Source organism: Aquarana catesbeiana, unplaced genomic scaffold (assembly GCF_042186555.1).
Source record: "Aquarana catesbeiana isolate 2022-GZ unplaced genomic scaffold, ASM4218655v1 unanchor236, whole genome shotgun sequence".
In the NCBI taxonomy this organism is placed as follows: domain Eukaryota; kingdom Metazoa; phylum Chordata; class Amphibia; order Anura; family Ranidae; genus Aquarana; species Aquarana catesbeiana.
This window is the reverse complement of record NW_027362664.1, coordinates 2,391,480-2,399,529: the sequence shown is the minus strand read 5'-3', so window position 1 is coordinate 2,399,529 and position 8,050 is coordinate 2,391,480.

The following is an 8,050-nucleotide window of genomic DNA, read 5'->3' as shown; positions in this document are numbered from 1 at the left end:
TGTATATCCTTATAGATGGGGTCATCTCCACTCCCACCAAGGGGGATAGAAATATATTACTGCTCGGGGGGGAGACATTTTGGCCCCTTTGATTTTGCAGTAAAATTGATTGCAGATTTAGTCATGTAGAACATCTGTTATATGGATACAAAGAACCCCAGCCGAGAGTAAAGGGTGGAAATGGCTCCTGATCCCCAGATTTGGGCAATTATGTCACCAATATAAATAGAATAAAACCCGCGCTATGTGTAACAACTCAAATACCTACAAAAATAACTTATACCGGACTGCTGCTGTAACAAAGGTAAGTATTCCCTTTATCAACTAGAAGAGCATTATGTGTCACAGCGCTGTCCTATTGTGTGTGCACATAAATCATCACAAATACACTAAAATATGTGGAGACATTCATATATAAAGTGCTAGGGGCTCAAATAATAGTCTCTGCAGATCTACTGCTTCCACTTTACACCTACTTCATTCATCTTATGGTGTTTATCAATAAATGAAGTAAACTGATCCATGTGCAAATTCATATACAACATAAAGTGCTTTGTGCTCAAGATGCTGTTCCCTGCAGATCCACTGCTTCCACTTTGCATCTACTTCTTTAATCTCATAATATTTGCTGCTATATTAAATAAACCGAAAACCTTTGCAAATTCATGTCAATATTTTGTGCTCAATATAGTGTTATCTGCAAGTCCACTGCATCCACTTTGCATCTACTTCAACAAACTGATTTTGCTAAAAAAAATCCACAAATCAATAAAAATCCCCACTAAGGGGGCGCCCTCACCATCACGTGTGTAAGAGGTGGAAGAAGGCGTGGCTACACTACAGCTGCCACAGTTTGGAGCACCGAGAACTTTACACCTTATCAACTTTTCATTGATTGGTGGATTATTTGGAGCAAATTAAGTTTGTTGAAGTAGATGCAAAGTGGAAGCAGTGGACTTGCAGAGAACACTATAGTACAAAATATTGTATGGTTACATGAATGTACAGATTTTTTTTTTATCTAACACAGCAGAAAATATTAGATTGGAGAAGTAGGTGTAAAGTGGAAGCAGTGGATCTGCAGGGAACACCATCTTGAGTAGAACACGTCTGTCAACAGACTCGGTGGACCGTCTGACATTTATCATAATGAATCAGTCCTGGATTACCAGCAGCTATGAAGCCCCTGATGCCGATGTCGCCGATTAACTGTTTTTAGGAGTCTGTGGAAGAGACACCAAAATGTATCCAAAAAAATCTCTAATCTTTTTCCAGTGCACTACATTGTGGCCTCTTCATACACACTGGCTCCCCGTTGTTTACATAGCAGCCGGCTACCTTCCGCCATCTTCCTCCGCCTCGTGGTGTCTGCCGCTAGCAGGAAACATTTCATCTCCTCCAGGGCGTGGCACCGCCCCCTCGCTTCCAGACGGGCTGAAGTCTTTGCAACTGATGGCACCGGCTCCTCCCTGGGCACACTGCTGTAACCCTTTGTTAGACACACCAAAGTTTGCAGGCATGCTGATGCTAGCAGGACTTGTCCAGGCATGTCGCTCGGCACCGACTGTGCCCAAGCAACTGAGGGTAGATGACCGCTGACTTGTCTGGTGGTTGCCGGTAGCAACAATTAAGTTTAAAGCCAGTGTCCTACTGAAAGGAGCAATTTTAGGACAGTGCCACCCGCAGGCACCCGCAGGTTGACCCGATCACCCCGGGCAACAGTAAACACTCTCAGGCATACTTTACTGTCTATAGCAGGAGGTTGGAGCAACAGTTGAAGATGCTTATCATTTGCAGAGCACTGGGCATATTTGTAATCCAGTGAAGAATGTCCAGTATTAGCAGTGCGCTGGACATATTTGTAATCCATGGGTGCGATCACCTGCCGTGGTTGCCACGTGTGACGGCATATGGTGAAAAGTCACTGAATTGCAGGATAGATATAAGTGTCCGCCCCAGCACTGGTTGGAGCAGCTGGGTGAGCAGGTAGCAATACTTGTCATAGCTCCCGCTGATTGCTATGGGCAACAGCACTTACTATTATTTTACTGTATAGCAAGCAGAGCACAAAAGTCCTTCCCAAGGTTCAATTTCCTCAATACCGATGGAACAAAGCAATTGCCCAGCTCGATTCTATAGTTGCTAGGGGCAACGTCTGGCAGGTCACATGAACAGGTGGTCCCGGAACGAGCCCCCAAATGTAGCTCTATCACCGTAGGAGCTGCTGAATTATGTGGTCTACCTGTCACCTCTACCCAGCCCAGCATTCACTCCTCAATCACTCCAGAGACAGTGAACAGTCCTGTGCATTGTTCTTGTTATTTTATTGAGGGGATATTGAACTTGGATGGGTAAGGGGATTATGGGATGTTCAGAAAAAATTAGTATATCAATTGGTAGACCACTTGGTGGATCAATTGGTTGATCGCTCTCTTACTCCAGTCTTCTCCAGCACAACACTTGCTTGCAGATTGTAACTCTCTCTCTCTCTCCTGCACAACACTTCTCTTCCCAGGACTGTCTAGCACATGGTTAGACCCAATACCAAACTCAGTTAGGCCTTAGCACTGACCATTTGCAGGCATGGACTGCAGGCCCCTTTAATGTAGCAGAAATAATGACAAAGTACTTGTTGCTAGCTGTCCTATTGTGGACTACTGCTCCCAGCTAGTCCTCTTCAGGCCCTGCCAGCTCTCCTGGCTGCAGCTGCCCAAACTCCACTGCCATGACCCCACAGTCCTTCCAGCTGGCTCTGCATCCATCCCAGACTGCTCACTCCCAGTCCTCTCAGGCATGCCTCCCCAGACCTCCCGACTGTGCCTGTCACTCACCAGCCCTCCTGGCTGCGATTGGTGGTTCCCGCCTGAAGACTTGCCCAGCAACACTAGCTCCTGCTGTCCTCTTTAGTGCCTCTCCTGGTGCCTCTGGTCCAGATCCTTGTCGCTTATTGGAAAGGCCTCTGTCCTGCACCCAAACTCCCAGGTCCAAGGTCACCCCCCAAAACTGGGGAGCGCCCTCAAAGGCCCTGACAACCTAGTGTTCCATCTCCAGTTCTTCCACCCGAACAACTCCTCCCCAGCTGGGCTGACCCTGGTTATTTCAAGGAGACCTGCCCACTGCCAATCCTAGTTGCGGATTGGTCAGAGCTCCCCGAGGCACCCCAGACAGCTCCTCCTCTCTTCCAGACTCTTCTAGAAGAAAGAGGGAGGTGACTGTGAGGTGATGCTGCCTGTGAGTCACCAGCTCTGCTCTGGGCCACTCCCAGTCCACACAGATCAAAACAAATAAGCCTAGCCTCCAGCTAGGCCTGCCTAAATTTACCTGCTGTTTCCAAAAACCTACTTCTAGCACCTACCTAAAGTAGAAGGTGTTACATATACTTATGTTAATGTATATTCTACCTTCTGAGCTTGAAACCGGCAAGTCTGACCTGCAATAAGACTTCTGAGTCATCTAGGTGGCTAATGAAGGATCCTCTGTGATGGGATTAGCCATGAGTCAGCTATAACTCATTAGCTAAACCATTGTGTGATGTTTTGGGTAAATATTTGGGTCATTGTTAATGTGGTGAGTGACCTCCTTCTCAAGTGTATAAAAGCCTGTATACCTTGTTCAAATAAACAGTTCTTATTCTGGTTCACTCCAAAACTGGTGCTGTCTAGTTCTTGGGGTAACTATAGACATATCCACTGGTTTTGTGTTCCAGAGCTTGGGAAGCTTCTTGGTGGAGATATCCAGTCCAGGTGTCCGGAGTCCGTCACAGGTTCTATCTCACCTATATGGTAAGACTTGTTTTTTGAGGGTCTCTTACCCTTCATTCCCTTACTTAATTTAATGCCCATAATAACTGGCCAGTCTTCTCTCTTCTCTACTTGTGCCTATACCCCCTTGCCTCTAAACGACTTTATCTAGCAGATGTGTACTACATATACCTGTGAACACTCTGATGGACAGTTGACAGTGGTGACAACATAACGTATAACAACCAATCAATACAGTTTGATTAAGGGGAGTAAATTAGATACCCTTTGTCCCGGTGTCAAGTGTCAATATTTTGTGTGGCCACAAATATTTTCCAGCACTGCCTTAACCCTCTTGGGCATGGAGGTCACCAGAGCTTCACAGGTTGCCACTGGAGTCATCTTCCACTCCTCCATGACGACATCACGGAGCTGGTGGATGTTAGAGACCTTGCGCTCCTCCACCTTCCGTTTGAGGATGCCCCACAGATGCTCAATAGGGTTTAGGTCTGGAGACATGCTTGGCCAGTCCATCACCTTTACCCTCGGCTTCTTTAGCAAGGCAGTAGTGGTCATCTTGGAGGTGTGTTTGGGGTCATTATGTTGGAATACTGTCCTGCGGCCCAGTCTCTGAAGGGAGGGGATCATGCTCTGCTTCAGTATATCACAGTACATGTTGGCATTCATGGTTCCTTCAATGAACTGTAGCTCCGCAGTGCCGGCAGCACTCACGCAGCCCCAGACCATGACATTCCCAACACCTTGACTGTAGGCAAGACACACTTGTCTTTGTACTCCTCACCTGGTTGCCGCCACACACACTTGTCACCATCTGAACCAAATAAGTTTATCTTGGTCTCATCAGACCACAGGACATGGTTCCAGTAATTCATGTCCTTAGTCTGCTTGTCTTCAGCAAACTGTTTGCAGGCTTTCTTGTGCATCATCTTTAGAAGAGGCTTCCTTCTGGGACGACAGCCATGCAGACCAATTTGATGCAGTGTGCGGCGTATGGTCTGAGCACTGACAGGCTGACCCCCCACCCCTACAACCTCTGCAGCAATGCTGGCAGCACTCATATGTCTATTTCCCAAAGACAACCTCTGGATATGACGCCGAGCATGTGACCTCAACTTCTTTGATGGACCATGGCGAGGCCTGTTCTGAGTGGAACCTGTCCTGTTAAACTGCTGTATGTTACATTGTTACATAGTAGGTGAGGTTGAAAAAAGACACAAGTCCAACCTCTGTGTATGATTATATGTCAGTATTACATTGTATATCCCTGTATGTTGCGGTCCTTCAGGTGCTTATCTAATAGTTTCTTGAAACTATCAATGCCCCCCGCTGAGACCACCGCCTGTGGAAGGGAATTCCACATCCTTGCCGCTCTTACAGTAAAGAATCCTCTACATAGTTTAAGGTTAAACCTCTTTTCTTCTCATTTTAATGAGTGGCCACGAGTCTTGTTAAACTCCCTTCTGCGAAAAAGTTTTCTCCCTATTGTGGGGTCACCAGTACGGTATTTGTATATTGAAATCATATCCCCTCTCAAGCGTCTCTTCTCCAGAGAGAATAAGTTCAGTGCTCACAACCTTTCTTCATAACTAAGATCCTCCAGACCCTTTATTAGCTTTGTTACCCTTCTTTGTACTCGCTCCATTTCCAGTACATCCTTCCTGAGGACTGGTGCCCAGAACTGGACAGCATACTCTAGGTGCGGCCGGACCAGAGTTTTGTTGAGCGGAAGAATTATCGTTTTCTTTGGAATTAATCCTCTTTTTAATGCCAATATTCTGTTTGCTTTGTTAGCAGCAGCTTGGCATTGACCGCCATTGCTGAGCCTATCATCTACTAGGACCCACAGGTCCTTTTCCATCCTAGATTCCCCCAGAGGTTCTCCCCCCAGTGTATAGCTTGCATTCATATTTTTGCCACCCAAATGCATTATTTTACATTTTTCTACATTTAACCTCATTTGTCATGTATTTGCCCACCCCATTAATTTGTTCAGATCTTTTTGCAAGGTTTCTACACCCTGCGGAGAAGTTATTGCCCTGCTTAGCTTAGTATCGTCCGCAAATACAGAGATTGAACTGTTTACCCTATTCTCCAGGTAGTTTATGAACAAATTAAACAGGATTGGTCCCAGCACAGAACCCTGGGGAACCCCACTACCCACCCCTGACCATTCCGAGTACTCCCCATTTATCACCACCCTCTGAACTCGCCCTTGTAGCCAGTTTTCAATCCATGTACTCACCCTATGGTCCATGAAAACGGACTTTATTTTGTACAGTAAATGTTTATGGGGAACTGTGTCAAATGCTTTTGCAAAATCCAGATACACCATGTCTACGGGCCTTCCTTTATCTAGATGGCAACTCACCTCCTCATAGAAGGTTAATAGATTGGTTTGGCAAGAACGATTCTTCATGAATCCATGCTGATTACTGCTAATGATACCGTTCTCATTACTAAAATCTTGTATATAGTCCCTTATCATCCCCTCCAAGAGTTTACATACTATTGATGTTAGGCTAACTGGTCTGTAATTCCCAGGGATGTATTGGGCCCTTTTCAAATATTGGTGCTACATTGGCTTTTCTCCAATCAGCTGGTACCATTGCAGTCAGTAGACTGTCAGTAAAAATTAGGAACCACGGTCTGGAAATTACTTGACTGAGTTCCCTAAGTATCCTCAGATGCAAGCCATCTGGTCCCGGTGATTTATTAATGTTAAGTTTCTCAAGTCTAATTTTAATTCTGTCCTCTGTTAACCATGGAGGTGCTTCCTGTGTTGTGTCATGAGGATAAACATTGCAGTTTTGGGTACTGAAGCCCCTCGATTCCCTTTTGAAGACTGAGGAGAAGAATAAATTCAATACCTTCGCCATCTTCCCATCCTTTGTAACCAGATGTCCTTCCTCATTCTTTATGGGGCCAATATGGTCTGTCCTCCCTTTTTTACTGTTTACATACTTAAATAATTTCTTGGGATTTTTTTGCTCTCCTCCACTATGTGTCTTTCATGTTCTATCTTAGCTGTCCTAATTGCACCCTTACATTTCTTGTTGCATTCTTTATAAAGTCTGAATGCTGATGATGATCCCTTAACCTCATATTTTTTGAAGGCCTTCACCTTTGCTTTTATATGCATTTTTACATTGGAGTTAAGCCAACCAGGACTTTTATTCGCTCTTTTAAATATATTACCCAGTGGGATGTATTGGCTAATGCCCTTATTTAATATGCTCTTAAAGCAAACCCATCTCTCCTCCGTGTTCTTTGTTCCTAATATTTTATCCCAATTTATGCCTTCTAGCAAGCTTTGTAGTTTAGGGAAGTTGGCTCTTTTGAAATTCAGTGTCTTTGTATTTCCCTTATGTTTCCTATTTGTGTGATTTATACTGAAGCCAATTGACCTGTGACTGCTGTTACCTAAATTGCCCGTATTTCCACATCCGTGATCAGGTCTGTATTATTGGTAATCAGTAGATCCAGTAACGCTTCATTTCTAGTTAGTGCATCTACCATCTGACCCATAAAATTGTCCTGCAATACATTTAGGAACTGGGGAGCCTTAGATGAATGCGCGGTTCCCTCCGCCCAGTCTATGTCTGGATAATTAAAATCCCCCATTATGATAACACTTCCCATCCTTGCTGCTAATCCAATTTGTGATAGGAGATCCGTTTCCACTTCCTCCCTCAGGTTAGGGGGGCCTATAGCATACTCCCAGTATTATTTTCCCCTTAGCTTTATCCCTTTGGAGCTCTACCCATAAGGATTCCACCTCCTCCCTAGCTCCCTTAGTGATGTCATCTCTCACATTCACTTGTACATTATTCTTGATATATAGGCACACCCCTCCCCTTTTTTACCCTCTGTATGCCTGCAATAAAGGGTATACCCTTGAATGTTTGCCAGACAATCATGAGAGCTGTTGAACCAGGTCTCTGAAATTCCCACAAAATCCAAATCCTCCTTGTACAACAGTATCTGTAGTTCACCCCACAAACACACTCCACATCCATTTCTGCATTTTCGATGCATTTCCAGATGCTTATTTATTTTTTCCCATTTTTTTTTCTCACTGTACTGGGGTCTGGTACATTTTTGGATGCATTCTGGTGTGTTTTTTATATGTTTTACTACAGTCCAGAACAGTTCAGTGCAGGAAAAATGCAGCATGTTCTACTTTTTTTCTGGAACTGACCACAGTGGTGTGAACTATGCCATTGAAAAAAAAAACATACAACCGACTTTCCATGCGTTTTTGATGCAGAATAAAAATGCACTGGGCTCCA